We start from the raw sequence: 15,748 nt of genomic DNA on the forward strand, positions 1-15,748 counted from the left end.
CAGAGTTGATGAAACCTACCTACCAGAAGGAGTTGTAGCATGGACCTCATATTTCCATACCCTCAACGCCAGTCAAATACAGTGGGCGCTAGGATGGTTATCGATCGGCGAAGTCATATACATGCCAGCAGCCAGGCCCCATTTTCTCTTAATGGGACTTAAAAGTATTCAACCATACGCGCCGCATCGGGTTTTAAGGCAACTTGGGAGGTATCAGATAGTGCCGAAAGACGAGGATCTGAGCATCCAGGTAATCGAGATCAGTCCCGACGGCCAGTTTCCTGAAGCAAGGGTTCGTCAAATTTGGAGCCAATGTCAATACTTAGAAGCAAATACTTGTGTAATTGAATCGGGCAAAAGGGGAAGTTTCGCCCGGGTATCAGGCCTGGTACAAAGGGGAGACATCATCTGGAAGACCGACCAAAAGACCTCACCTGCAAGAATTTGCCAAATCTTCACAAGAACAGTGGGGCTGGTTGGCCAAAGAGCAGGAATATCTTGTCAAAGCAGGCAAACTGAAGCAACAAGTTCAGGATATGAAGTTTGAGTGCCAATTACAGTCTGCTGCCCACAAGGGAGAAAAGAACAAGTTAATCAGAGAAGGCGAGATCCTCAAAACTCAGATCCGGAGAATGAAAAAAGAGGCTAATAGCCAGCTAGGAAGCCGGGCAGATAAAAGATTGATAGCAGGGTTAAAAGATCAGGTTGCGGAATGCCAGGAAGATTTGGAAAAAGCCAGGGCCAGCACAGCAAAATTGCGAACCAAGTGGGCAAAGGGTGCGATGGCTCGGAGGCAGCGCCTGCAACAAGTCATAAGGGAGTATGAACTGAGCATCGGGACATTAAGGGAAACGAATGCCTCTCTTCGAGAAAGGATCCTCAAGCAAACACGAAATGCCCAAGACGACAGAAGGCAATATTACGATGCAATGACCAGAATGGAAAGGCAAATGGAGATGTTCCAGGATCAGCTTGCCAACAATGCGCAAACACTGGGATTGAAGAACCAACAGATAAGGCATTTGTTCACAGAAAGGGACAACATCCGGGGAAGGATTGATGAAATAGGGCATTACATCTACATGAAATGCTTGGCATATGAGCGAACACCTCGGAAGACCCTCCTTGTTTCCATCATGGGTTGCGTCCGCCGGATTATGAACGAATTGAAGAGCTTGCAAAGAGACCTTACACCTAGAGCCGCAAAAAGGCCGGATGATGCCTCACGGCCCCTTAAATTGGAGAATTAGTTTTGGTCAAGTCCTGTTTATTTGGCTTGGGTTGTTTTTCCATATGTTGTTTTCTTTTTCGTTAAACCGAGTTTGAAACCGTCGAGTTTGTACTATTGCTATTCCTTGCTTGATGTAATTTGTAATAGCAAAATTTTGAGAATGAATTCAATGATTTCACAAAAATTGTGTGTTTTTACTTTAAGGCAGAACTACGCCTGGTCTGATTCACGCGGGGACGTGATACGTAGGCAATCCCCATAAGATTCGACCGCTTTTAATAAATAAAGAAAAGAAAATGTAAATAAAATAAAACGCGGGGTTTCGCATAATACTCTAAAAAGAGACGAATGAACAAACCGGGATGACGCATGTGGTTTGAAGCAAAGCATGTAGAAACGGTTAACTGCCTAGGTGCATTGCATCCTCTATGTGTTATGATCAAATCTGTTAAGCTCTAACACTAACAAAGTTTGTTGTTGTCTGATACCAGACAGTTAGTTGTTAAAGAATTCTGGCAACACATTCATACCAAACCAGATCCAAAGGACCGGTAGCAACAAGCATGACCACTTCTGAGAATAGTAATGAGGAAGAAAGGCCAATGAGCCAGTTGCTAAAAGAGGCAATGGAAAAGATTGAAAGGATGGGACTAGAGATGCATGCAATGCAGCTAGCCCTGGCCAAAACGCAAAAGAGCCCTGAGACACTGGGACAGGTGCCGGAGTACCCTCACTCTGGCCCTTCCACAAGCCGCCCAAACCCCCTCTATCATCAAGAAAGAAGCCCTCATGATTCCCAAGCTCCACCACCCCATCAACCTCTCCCAACATCCAATATTCCCATTTTTGTGGGACCTGCATCAGCCCCTTTGCAGCGAACGACCAGTGAGCCATTGTTTCAGGCTCACGATACACAATACTATCCCCCTGAGCCTACCTTCCACGCACCGGAACCACAGGTTTACAATCCCCATTTGGAAGTACCGGCAGAGGTTGAGAAGCCGGTTAAGGCCCCTGAACAGGATGAAGTGTTAAGAAAGTTCAAAAGCCTGGAGCAATCCTTCAGAAACTTGCACGGGCTGGGCAATCAAGTCAGCGTGGCATACAAAGATCTGTGCCCTTTCCCAGATGTCCAACTCCCGGCTGGGTTCAAGATGCCCAAGTTTGATTTATATGAAGGGCACGGTGATCCCATGGCACATTTGCGGGGATTCTGTAGCAAAATGAGAGGGGCAGGAGGCAAGGATGAGCTTTTGATAGCTTACTTCGGCCAAAGTCTGAGCGGATCTGCACTGGAATGGTATACCAGGCAGGATTTCAGCAGGTGGTACACGTGGGATGATCTGGCACAGGCTTTTGCAGGTCATTTCCAGTACAATCTAGAGATAGTCCCTGACCGTCTCACGTTATTGAGAACTGGGAAGAAACCCGGGGAAAGTTTTCGCGAGTTCGGGTTCCGCTGGAGAGAACAAGCAGCTAGGGTCGATCCTCCCATGAGAGAGGGAGAGATGGTAGACTACTTTTTGCAGACATTGGATCCAACCTACTTTGGTCACTTGGTGACAACGGTTGGAAAATCTTTCAACGAGGTGGTCAAAATAGGGGTCATGATAGAAGAAGGTTTGAGGTCGGACAAGATCTTAAACTATTCGGCACTTAAGGCCACAACCCAGGCTATTCAAAGCGGCACGGGAGGTGCGCTAAGAAGAAAGAAAGAAGAGGTTGCCACGATCGAGGCAGGCAGTTGGCCCAGGGCTGGCAGGCCACACTACAACCAACCCAGGCCTCACAGGTCAAACTATCCATACAACCCACCACAAAATTTCTATCCACCTCGAGAACCACATTGTTCCGTACACCAAGCCCAGGTATACACTCAGCCTCCGGTTCGCCCACAATGGCGCGCACCGGCTCCCCAGAACATATATGCACCACCACAAAACACTTACCCTCCACCAAGGGCATATAGAAATCCTTCAGGGGCAGGTTTCCGGGGAAATCCAGATGCCAGAAATGACAGGTTGCGGAAGCAAAGAACCTTCACCGAACTGGGAGAAACCTACACCGTTGTGTTCCACAAGCTGCGGCAATTGGGTTTGGTTAGTCCCGTCCATACTCGGGAACCAAATCCCCCGCCTCAGAATTTGGACCGTTCAATCAGTTGTGAATACTGTTCAGGGATGCTCGGGCACGATACCGAGAAGTGTTGGAAGTTAAGGCATGCCATACAGGATCTTATTGACACCAATAAGATCGAGGTCCAGACACCGGAGGCTCCTAACATCAACCAAAACCCGCTGCCAGCGCACCACGAAGCTCACATGATTGAGTTGGTGTGTGAGGGAGGTGAATTAAGAAAACCCTCACAAACAGTGATGATGATCCAAGCTGCCCCAAAAGAAGTCTTAACCAGTGGAGGAACAAATGTACAGTCGCAGGGAGAAGGCGTCAAGCCGGTAGTAATATGGGGGAAGAACCCGTCCGTCATAGCAAGCAAACCCGAGCCAAGCAAGTTGGCAATACCAGGGATCCTGCCCACACCGGCGGTCGTGTTGAGAGGGGTATGTAGAGAACGGGTAACCATAAAGCCGTTGGTCCAACTGCCAATGCTTGACAGCAGGGCTGTGCCCTGGAAATATGAAAAAGCAGTGGTGACGTACCAAGGAAAACAGGTGGAAGAAGTCAGTTGTGAAGCGCAAGGGTTGACTCGATCAGGTCGATGTTTTGCTCCGGCGGAGTTAAGAAAAACCAACCCAGTGGCAACCAAGAAGCCAGTGTCAGAAGAAGAGGCTGAAGACTTCCTGAGGAAGATGAAAGTACAAGACTATTCTGTGGTTGAGCAGCTGAGAAAAACACCTGCCCAGATCTCACTATTGTCATTACTCCTCCATTCCGAGGAACATCGTCGGGCCCTGTTAAAGATATTGAACGAGGCTCATGTACCCAGTGAGATTTCTGTAAACCACCTGGAAACCATTGCTAGCAAGATTTTCGAGGTGAACAGAGTGACATTCTCAGATGATGACCTGCCGGTGGAAGGTACGGAGCATAACAAAGCTCTATACCTAGCTGTCAAATGTGAAGACTCGGTGGTAACCCGAGTATTGGTGGATAACGGCTCAAGCGCCAATATTTGTCCATTATCCACCCTGGACCAGTTAAAGATTGACCGTGGAAGAATCCGGGAGAATAGCATCTGTGTCCGAGGGTTTGACGGAAACGGAACAGCCACTGTGGGGGATGTTGTACTTGAACTAACCATTGGCCCGGTCCTGTTTACCATGGAATTCCAGGTATTGGACGCCACGGTATCTTACAACCTGCTGTTAGGACGACCCTGGATTCACGCAGCTAAAGCGGTGCCTTCCACCCTACATCAGACAGTGAAGTTCGAGTGGGAAAGACAAGAGGTCGTGTTGCATGGCGAGGATACGACATGCACCATGGGCGGAACCATTGTGCCTTTCATAGAGACCACTGATGACAAGGGTCCCTGGGTCTACCAGATTCTCGATACAGGGTCGGCCAACAAAATTTCTGAAGGGGAAATCATCCCGCACCCTAGGGTGACTGCCGCAACAGTAATGATGGTATCAGAAATGCTGGGTAATGGGTTTGTGCCGGGAAAAGGCCTGGGAGTTGAACTTCAAGGGATAGTCCAACCTGTCTCCCTTCCTAAGAATCTGGAAACTTTCGGGTTGGGGTTCAAACCAACCGCAGCAGACAGGAAGCAAGCGCGAAAAATGAAGAAGAGGGTCTGGTTTCTGCCTAAACCAGTGCCACGCCTCTCAAGGTCTTTTGTTAAAGCTAGTGCCAAGGGGTCAGCGATCCCAAAGATTCGAGGACCTTTGATCGGAATAAATGAAGACCTCAATCAGAGTTTTGAAAGGCTATTTGCGGATGTCAGTATGGTGGAAGCTGGAGAGGGTTCCAGCAGAGCAGAGATACAATTCGTGGGGCCTAAGGCCAAGACCAACAATTGGACGGTTACTCCTCTTCCTGTCCGAGGGGAGTCTTGGTAGTAGGCTTTGATTAATGTTTTGTTTGTTTGTTTGTTTGATCGGATTATTCAAGGGTGTAATCCCAATTTTACTTTCGTTTTGTAAAAGCGTGAACCCTTTTTATCCTGCAAATTTAATAAAGTTCTTTTCTTTTGTCCCATTTTAATTTCTTGTTTTGTTCTTTTTCTTTCTGAACAGTTCTCTTTTTACTGGTCCTAATGACATGGCATGCACAGCGGATCTTCGACCTAGTCTAATAAATCAATCTGAATCTGACTCAACAATGCAAGAGGTCGTTTGTGATAATGAATCCGAATGTGACGAAGGGGAAGCCTTCGAAGAAATAAATCGAGAACTGTGCCAATTTGAAGAGAAACCCAAGCCTAACCTAAATGACACTGAGGCTGTGAACCTAGGAGACGCTGATAACATCCAAGAGACCAAAATTAGCATCCACATTGAGCCAAATGTCAAAGCAGAATTGATCAAAACTCTCAGGGAATTCAAAGATGTTTTTGCATGGTCATATGATGATATGCCTGGATTGAGCACCAATTTAGTGGTTCACAAATTGCCCACTGACCCGGCATACCCTCCGGTCAAGCAAAAACTAAGGAAATTTAAAACAGAAATGAGTGTAAAGATCAAAGAAGAAGTGATTAAGCAATTACAATCGAAGGTCATTCGGGTCACTCGGTATCCCGAGTGGTTGGCCAATGTGGTACCAGTCCCAAAGAAGGATGGAAAAATCAGGGTGTGCGTCGACTACCGCAACCTCAACAAAGCAAGTCCCAAGGACAATTTCCCGTTACCCAATATTCATATCCTGATCGATAATTGCGCTGGGCGCGAGATCGGATCCTTTGTAGATTGCTATGCAGGTTATCATCAGATCCTAATGGATGAGGAGGATGCTGAGAAGACAGCATTTATTACGCCATGGGGAACCTACTGCTATCGGGTAATGCCGTTCGGTTTAAAGAACGCTGGGGCAACGTACATGCGAGCAATGACTGCTGTGTTTCATGACATGATACACAAAGAAATTGAGGTGTACGTCGATGATGTGATCATCAAATCTTGGCGTCAGGAGGACCATGTGACAGACCTAAGGAGATTTTTCCAAAGACTCCGGAGGTATGATATCAAGCTTAACCCGGCCAAATGCGCATTCGGGGTTCCATCAGGAAAGTTGCTAGGATTCATCGTCAGTCGACGGGGGATTGAGTTAGACCCATCCAAAATTGAATCCATCCGAGACTTGCCACCGCCAAGGAACAAAACAGAGGTAATGAGTTTGCTGGGTAGACTCAATTACATCAGCAGGTTCATCGCTCAACTCACAGCAACTTGTGAACCCATATTTCGGCTACTGAGAAAGGATGCTGCAGTAGGTTGGACGACAGAGTGTCAGGAGGCTTTCGACCAAATCAAAGGGTATCTATCTAATCCACCCGTATTGGTCCCGCCTAAGCCCGGGAAGCCCCTAATCCTTTACCTGACGGTCTTGGAAAATTCATTTGGTTGTGTACTGGGGCAACATGATGACACAGGGAGGAAGGAGCAGGCCATCTACTATCTTAGCAAGAAATTCACAGTGCATGAGGTCAAGTACACTCAACTCGAGAAAACATGCTGCGCCCTAACTTGGGTAGCTCAGAAGTTGAAACACTACCTGTCTTCATATACTACTTATCTCATATCCCGCTTGGACCCATTGAAGTATATCTTTCAGAAACCTATGCCCACGGGGAGGTTGGCAAAATGGCAAATTCTGCTCACAGAGTTTGATATCATCTATGTGACGAGGACGGCCATGAAAGCCCAGGCGCTGGCAGACCATTTGGCAGAGAATCCCGTTGATGAAAAATACGAGCCCTTAAGAACGTATTTTCCTGACGAAGAGGTGATGCATACGAATGAGTTGGAATTACCTGAGGAACCAGGTTGGAAGCTTTTCTTCGATGGAGCTGCAAACGCAAAAGGGGTTGGAATAGGAGCAGTACTCATTTCTGAAACAGGACGGCATTATCCTGTTACGGCTCAACTACGCTTCTATTGCACCAACAATATGGCCGAATATGAAGCTTGCATTCTGGGTCTGCGCTTGGCTGCTGACATGGGTGTCCAAGACGTCTTGGTCTTGGGAGACTCGGACCTCTTGGTACATCAAATTCAGGGTGAATGGGAAACACGAGATCTAAAGCTCATACCATACCGACAATGCTTGCATGATCTGAGCAAGAAATTTCGATCGGTAAAGTTCAAACATATCCCGAGAGTTCACAATGAGGTTGCAGATGCCTTGGCCACCTTGGCATCAATGCTGCACCACCCTGACAAAATGTATGTTGATCCTCTACACATCCAGGTCCGTGATCAGCACGCCTACTGCAATGCCATAGAAGAAGAAGCGGATGGCGAACCCTGGTTTCATGATATCAAAGAATACCTCAGGATGGGGATATATCCAGAACATGCCTCTGGAGACCAAAAAAGAGCCCTTCGGCGGTTGTCGAATGGTTTCTTCCTCAGTGGAGGGGTATTGTACAAAAGAACCCCGGATTTGGGATTGTTGAGATGCATAGATGTCGGGCGGGCAACGACGGTTATGGCAGAAGTACATGCTGGAGTTTGCGGGCCCCACATGAGTGGATATGTATTGGCAAGAAAAATCCTTCGAACGGGGTGTTATTGGCTCACCATGGAACACGACTGTATCACTTTCGTGAGGAAATGCCATCAGTGCCAAATACATGGAGACTTGATTCACTCTCCGCCAACAGAATTGCATACGATGTCAGCACCCTGGCCGTTTGTAGCATGGGGCATGGATGTCATTGGGCCCATCGAGCCAGCAGCATCCAACGGTCATAGGTTCATTCTAGTGACCATCGATTACTTCACCAAATGGGTTGAGGCTAAAACCTTCAAATCGGTAACTAAGAAGGCAGTGGTGGACTTTGTTCACTCCCATATCATCTGCAGATTTGGGATCCCAAAGGTGATCATCACGGATAACGGTGCGAATCTTAATAGCAGCTTGATGAGAGAGGTATGCCAACAATTCAAGATTACACACCGCAATTCCACCCCATATCGTCCTAAGGCAAATGGAGCAGTCGAAGCAGCCAATAAGAATATCAAGAAGATACTGCGAAAAATGGTGGAAGGGTCCAGACAGTGGCACGAGAAATTACCCTTTGCTTTATTGGGGTACCGCACTACCGTCCGGACCTCCATAGGCACAACTCCTTACTTTGTTGGTATACGGAACTGAGGCCGTGATACCAGCGGAGGTCGAAATTCCGTCCCTCCGAATTGTCACTGAAGCTGGGATTGATGATGATGAATGGGTAAAAGCTCGATTGGAACAGTTGAGCCTGATAGATGAGAAAAGATTGGCAGCAGTATGCCATGGTCAACTGTATCAGAAGAGAATGGCAAGAGCATATAACAAGAAGGTGCGCCCCAGGAAGTTTGAGGTAGGGCAGCAGGTGTTAAAGAAGATCCTCCCACATCAGGTCGAAGCAAAAGGCAAATTCGCCCCAAATTGGCAAGGGCCTTATATCGTGACCAGAGTATTGTCCAACGGCGCTCTGTGTTTGACAGATATCGAGGGTAGATGTGTCGACATGGCTATCAATTCAGATGCAGTCAAGAGATATTATGCATAATTTCTTTAATTATGGCAATTGTTGGTTTATTTGTTTGTATTTGGCATTTATTGGATAATGAGATGACGGAGGCAATTCTTTCTTCTATCCAAACACTTTTAACCCTTGCTTCCCCCTTTGAGCCTTAAGTAATTCTTTCATACCCCTCTTTTGGAATCACTAATGGGAAAGATACGAAAAAGGGAAAAGAAACGAAAGGAAAAGAAAGAGAAAAGAAAAGAAAAAGAAAAGAAAAAAAAAAAGAAGATGAAATCATAAAGAAATACAAAACCGTGGGAACTACGTTTGACCTGATTCCTCAAAGAGGATACGTAGGCGCCTCACGGCTCGGTCATAGTATGCATCATAATAAATATAGGATGCATAATGTACATAGTGTGCATAATAGACACAGCGTGCGTAACGCACGTAGCACAACATAAGAGTAAAAAATAAATAAATTCCCCAAGCAAGAAAACTGGGGCAGAAGTTATGTTTTAAGTTCCAACAAAGGTTTGATTCCAAAAAGTTGTAGCACATCACCCCTCAAGTTGTTTTCATTTTTTAGCCTTCTTTCAATCCCACACCAAAACCAACATCGACATCCAAAAGACCTCCCGATCAATGTTCGAGAGATGCCAAATCCGGCAAATAAGGCCGAGAATAATACACCGATCCCCAGCAAAGAAAAGGATCGTAAGACTGGGAATGAGTTGATAGTCAAAAGAATCCCCGGAAGAGAGGGTCGTATCTACAACACCCCGATTCCTCGAAAGAAATAAAATGAGAGAGTCTCATCGGTGAAAACCTTCGCAGGCACCGAGAGGCGATGTAAGATGAGGGATATGAAATGAGAGAGTCTTATTGGTGAAAACCTTCATAGGCACCATAAGGCGCCGGGAGATGAGAGAAAAGAGAGAGTCTCATTAGTGAAAACCCCTCGAAGGGCACTGTGAGGCGGCAAGACAGATCAGCAAAGCTACCACATACGAAACAAAGTGAACACTCCTTTATCATCCCCAGCAAGTCAGACCATCGGGCGAATCGATTGATACAAATAGACTGGGTCGGGAATCTATGGTGCATGTCATGATCACGGGGACCAGTTGTGTCATCCAGATAAGTTCTTTTGATTGTCTCCTCCCACAAAATATTGGTTCAGAAAGATTTTCTCTTTTCCATATCTTTATTTCTTTTCCTAAAATGTGTCTTTAAAGGATTTGTCGAAGCTTACTACCAGAAACCGAAGGGGAATTCACCCAATGCAGGGTAATACAAACAGTCTTAAAAGGCCGGCCCCAGGCAATGCAGGGATTGTGCTCGGAAATGTTGGAAGAAGTAAGCTCCAAAAGGGAGTGGTTTCGGGAGTTAGAAGCAGACTCCCACATCATGTGTTTTAAAAGAAAGCAGAAAAGGGGATAAATTGAAAACCAATCCCCAGCAGGCTAGAGACCCCAACAGGCAACTTTGCCCGCCAACCAATTATGGGGACAAAGAGCAAGAAAAGGAAGAAAGAAAAATTGCTCGCCAGAAAGGCACCCTCTACCACCACGATTAAAACTGATTAAATCCTTTTGTCTGCTGCAGGAAAACAAAGGATTGATGATGGCTGCAAGATGCACCGCCATGGAAGTCACCAAAAACCGGGGCAGAAAATTTTCTGCCGATTGTCGAAAATTTTCTCGGAAGAACGGGGGAATACTTTTAAGTTCTAGGTCGCCCACCAGTATAATGCGGGAATATATTTAAGTTCTAGGTCGCCCACCAGTATAATGCGGGAATACTTTTAAGTTCTAGGTCGCCCACCAGTATAATGCGGGAATACTTTTAAGTTCTAGGTCGCCCACCAGTATAATGCGGGAATACTTTTAAGTTCTAGGTCGCCCACCAGTATAATGCGGGAATACATTTTAAGTTCTAGGTCGCCCACCAGTATAATGCGGGAATACATTTAAGTTCTAGGTCGCCCACCAGTATAATGCGGGAATACTTTTAAGTTCTAGGTCGCCCACCAGTATAATGCGGGAATACATTTAAGTTCTAGGTCGCCCACCAGTATAATGCGGGAATACATTTAAGTTCTAGGTCGCCCACCAGTATAATGCGGGAATAATTTTAAGTTCTAGGTCGCCCACCAGTATAATGCGGGAATACATTTAAGTTCTAGGTCGCCCACCAGTATAATGCGGGAATACTTTTAAGTTCTAGGTCGCCCACCAGTATAATGCGGGAATACTTTTAAGTTCTAGGTCGCCCACCAGTATAATGCGGGAATACTTTTAAGTTCTAGGTCGCCCACCAGTATAATGCGGGAATACATTTTAAGTTCTAGGTCGCCCACCAGTATAATGCGGGAATACATTTAAGTTCTAGGTCGCCCACCAGTATAATGCGGGAATACTTTTAAGTTCTAGGTCGCCCACCAGTATAATGCGGGAATACATTTAAGTTCTAGGTCGCCCACCAGTATAATGCGGGAATACTTTTAAGTTCTAGGTCGCCCACCAGTATAATGCGGGAATACTTTTAAGTTCTAGGTCGCCCACCAGTATAATGCGGGAATACATTTTAAGTTCTAGGTCGCCCACCAGTATAATGCGGGAATACATTTAAGTTCTAGGTCGCCCACCAGTATAATGCGGGAATACTTTTAAGTTCTAGGTCGCCCACCAGTATAATGCGGGAATACTTTTAAGTTCTAGGTCGCCCACCAGTATAATGCGGGAATACTTTTAAGTTCTAGGTCGCCCACCAGTATAATGCGGGAATACATTTTAAGTTCTAGGTCGCCCACCAGTATAATGCGGGAATACTTTTAAGTTCTAGGTCGCCCACCAGTATAATGCGGGAATACTTTTAAGTTCTAGGTCGCCCACCAGTATAATGCGGGAATACTTTTAAGTTCTAGGTCGCCCACCAGTATAATGCGGGAATACTCTTAAGTTCTAGGTCGCCCACCAGTATAATGCGGGAATACTTTTAAGTTCTAGGTCGCCCACCAGTATAATGCGGGAATACTTTTAAGTTCTAGGTCGCCCACCAGTATAATGCGGGAATACATTCAGCTCTAGATTTTGGAATCAGTCACCCCACCTGAAGACAGAAGGTTACAACAGAGATCCCCAAACGGGAAAACAATAAAATCCCCAGCACCAAGAAGCAGACAACTGCAGAGGCAAGCGCGCAATTCAAAAGGAAAAGGGACGCATCTCAAAAGAAGCAGTTTGGGAGCGTTGTAGCATGCCCAGCATGACAATACTGATGAAGAGCCATACCACTGAAGAAACCATTGGAAGATCTAAAGAAGAAAGCCGTGTCCCCAGCAAATCAAGCAAAGTGACGAGAACTGACATTCAGAAAAGGTGAAGGACCAGCATCATCGCCAAGTTCACAAAATAAAGGCGTCGGAGGAAAGCATCAGCCGACAAGAAAGCAAGGCAACAAGAGCAAGTTGAAGATGGATGAAGTTTCAGGATCCTCAGTTTAACTTAGCTTCTTGTTTTCCTTTTAGAGCAATGTAATAGGGAGATCGGTTGAGCAGTAGCATCCTACAGCAACATACAACAGCGCACAACAAACACTACAGTCACACGGTAGTCCCAGCTACCAAAATTTCCCGAACTACATTGACCTGATTCCTGTTCAGCCCAGGATATGTAGGAAACCTCTGAAGCAAAGGTTCGGTCAAATCTTTTTCAAAAAATGAACGCTTCACACGGAGTATTCGGACGGGCAAAAATCGCTCGCTTTATCTTTGCGCGAAGACCCTTCGTGTCTTCGTGCAAAGAGGGGCAGCTGTAAGCACGTGATTTTTGCTTCACGGACAATCGCTCCAAAAGAAAATAAAAATAGTGGCAAAAGGCTTCGCTATACAATTTTTCGATCTTTCCGTGACATGTGTTGTTAGTCGTTTGTGAGTCTGCCCATTTTGCATCCAGTCACTATCAAACAAAATACAAAACTATGTGTCGGTAAAAGAAAATTCAAAATGTATATATATATGTGTGCATCGTTCGTTCTAGGTTATTAGTTAACTTACTTAAATATTTTTGTGATAATGGTGTTAAAATGTTACATTGTTGTTTAGTTTTAATCTCGTTGTTTTATTATCTATTATTTTTATTTTTTGTTTGTTTTGTTTTAAAAGAAAAATGAAAAAAAATAATAATAAAGAAAGCAAAAGAGTGAAAAAAACCGGTTTGGGCCAAAGAAAAAGTGAAACGAAGCAGGCCCAAACCAGCACCAAAACCCAGTCCAAATCAGGCTGCCCCAACAGGACCCCCAAAACGACGTCGCATCAGTACCCCTGATTAGAACCATTGATCTGACTCAAACGAACGGTCCCGATCAGGCCACTCGTTCGACCCCAAACGACGTCGTCTAAGGAAGGTGATCTGAGCCGTCCAACCCCTTGATCCAACGGACCTAGGCCATTCCCCTAAACCCGCCCAGTTTTGACCCGATCCAACCTTACCCGTTCTCACCCACTACCAAAACACAAACGACACCGTTTTCCCTAAGTGAATAGATCCTGGCCATAGGTCTCGTTTGATCCAACGGCCAGGATCTAAGCCCCTAGATCGTATATAAGCCTAACCCCTTACCCCCACGCCCCAAACCAAACCCCCCTAGCCCCACTGTTCACCTTCGTCCCCGAACCCCCCCCTCTCAAAACCTAAGAAACCTTAGGTTCCTCCCCTGTAACCCCAGCCACTCGGATTCCGATGACCACCAAAATAACATCCCCGATGCACCCAGCCACCCTGAACACGAATCCGTTAACCGCTCACCTCGAATCAACCTGTAGCCTCTCGAATCTTCAAACGAAGAATCGAGCAAAAACTAGATCTACACCGATTGACCCCAAACTCACACCACAGCCCCTCCTGACCTCCCTCACCCCCTGAGTGGCTTTGGTTCCGTTCGAATCTGACTAGAATTGAACGGTTCCCAAATCGAACCTCAAGAGCCCTAGGATTCAGATCTATGGGTTTTGTTCGAATCAGTGGCAGGATCAGGGTCTAGCAGACTTTTACCAAAGTGTTCTCAGTTGAGAACACTTCGGTTAAAGTCCATTAGACCCCAAAATCACCTGGCCCGAGTTCGAATTTGAATCGATCTTAGTTTCATTTTTCTGAGGTATTTTTCCTTTTTCTTTTGCCCTCCTAAAATCTATCTGTCGTTCGTATTCTAGTTTGTTTGTTCCGCGACTCATCTGTCCATGTGTGTACGTTTTAAGTTAATAATGAGTTGGTTGTTGGTTTATTGGTTGTTTGCTGTGTATTATAGCTTGTATAGTCATCTAAATAAGCGTCGTCAACTGAATTCACTTGAAAGGTGTCATAGCTTGTGTAGTCATCTAAATGAGTCTACATTTCAGTATTGATTACTATGCCTGTTTCTTGTTGGCGTTACTTGTATCGGCATGACCAACTTGTACCCTTTAATTGACACCCTGTTTGCTGAAAGTTTGAATCATTGCCTGAATTTGGGCAGAGAACTGGCAATTAACTTCAGAAATCTAACAAATCAGCCTGAAAACAGTTTGAGTTTAATTAGCTAGTAGTCAAGTATTGGCTGAAATTAGTGAGGTCTATATACTAACTATTAAGAGTTAGGGTAATACAGTAATATGCAAAGTGTAAGGGTAATCTTGGCATAAGGCAGGGTCTGATTAGGGGATAATTTCAGAATGTGTCAAGTGGTAATTAAAATAGGATTAAATTAATGCTAATGGGGGACCAGACCTAAGAGTATGGGAATTAATTGAATACTTAACTAAACCCATAACCCTTGATTAGAGTAATATAGACAGGGCATGGGGGCTGTTTAAGGATTCCAAGAAAGATGCCTTTAGGCATGGGGAGTTAAGGGGTATGGGCAGTCTGCAAGTAGGAGGGAGGCAGCTTAGCTGCCCTTGGTCATATGGCTTATAAATAGGCCATTTGATAACTAAAAGGGGGCTGGACTTTTAGTCTTCAGAAAAAAAAAGAGAGAAAAGGCTGGAATTTTTAGTTTAAAAGCTGAAACTTTTAGTCTAAAAAGTTTTACTGAGTTTAAAGAAAGCTGAATAACATAAGTTAGTTCCCAAATAGATTGTAACCAAACACTGCCTGAAAGTTGTATAAGAGTGCCTATTGGTCAAGCTGTCTTGGCCAAGTTCTGTTGCTTGCATTGACTGAGTTGTTGTGGTTGTTGAATTGGTGGTTTTGCTGCATCTGAACCCTCAGTTATTGCTGCTATTTCTTTACTATTTCCTGGGACTACTGGCTTGGCACTCGGCTATTTGTTAGTCTTTGTATTCTGGGAGATCACTGTTGGTTGTCTGTGGCTGTGGAAGACACTTGGTTCAGTTGGTTGTTGCTGTGTTTGTTGTGTATCTGTTTGCTGCTGTATTTACTGCATACTGCCCAGCTGATCACTTCCTTCTTCTTTTGTCTCTCTATACCAGGTACATGACTAATACTCTGTCAAATGTAATTGGAAAGTTGAGCATGAATACAAAAGAAAAGACCTGAAGAGTGACTTTTATACATAAATTGTTACATTAGATATCATGTACTGTATAATAATTTTCATTCCTGTTTTGACAATGGAAGTAGCATGTATGCCCAGTATATATCAATGTAGATTAGCTGAATGTTAGTTTATATATGTATGTTGTTAGGTGAAAACATTCCCAATATAATAGGTTGTATCTTAGATTTAGTTTAACTGTGTAGTATATTCTTTAATGTAGGCCAAGCATGAAAACTATCCCCTACTAGTTAATTTCTTTCCCTTTAATAGGCGATCCCTTCATACCACGCCAATAGAACCCAGAACGAGTTCACGGCCTCAACCTCACAAGGGTCGAGCCC

This window comes from Nicotiana sylvestris, chromosome 6 (genome assembly GCF_000393655.2).
Source record: "Nicotiana sylvestris chromosome 6, ASM39365v2, whole genome shotgun sequence".
Taxonomy (NCBI): Eukaryota; Viridiplantae; Streptophyta; class Magnoliopsida; order Solanales; family Solanaceae; genus Nicotiana; species Nicotiana sylvestris.